Below are 524 nucleotides of genomic sequence, written 5' to 3' on the forward strand. Positions count from 1 at the left end.
CAGTTGTGGTTGCAACAAAGTGGTTGCCGAGCAACACACAGACATAAACAAAGGTGTATGTTTGTAGAGTAATTTACAACAGCTTCGAACGCGGCTCAGCCAATCAGAATCAAGGACCGGAATTATCCAGTTTATAATTGATAATTTGTTTGCCATGTGCATAACTTAATGACCCGCTACATGTCTCGGCATATATCAACTGATTCAATGTGGCAACCAAACTTTTTAAAATATTACATTTTAAAATATTTTTTTTAATGTAATTTATTCATGTTTCATATTTTTGTGAAAACTATTATAGTTTTTATTTATATTTTGAATCAGCTTTTATTTTTATATTTTCCCGTTTCATTTAAAAAATGTACATTTAAAATGTTAGTTATATATACATATATATGTGTGTGTGTGTGTGTGTTTTGATCATTTTATATATTTATTTATTTATATTTATTTAAGTACATCAGGTTCAACTTAGTTAACTATAATATATATATATATATATATATATATATATATATATAAAA

This window comes from Sinocyclocheilus anshuiensis, unplaced genomic scaffold (assembly GCF_001515605.1).
Source record: "Sinocyclocheilus anshuiensis isolate Anshui unplaced genomic scaffold, SAMN03320099.WGS_v1.1 scaffold293, whole genome shotgun sequence".
NCBI classification, from domain to species: Eukaryota; Metazoa; Chordata; class Actinopteri; order Cypriniformes; family Cyprinidae; genus Sinocyclocheilus; species Sinocyclocheilus anshuiensis.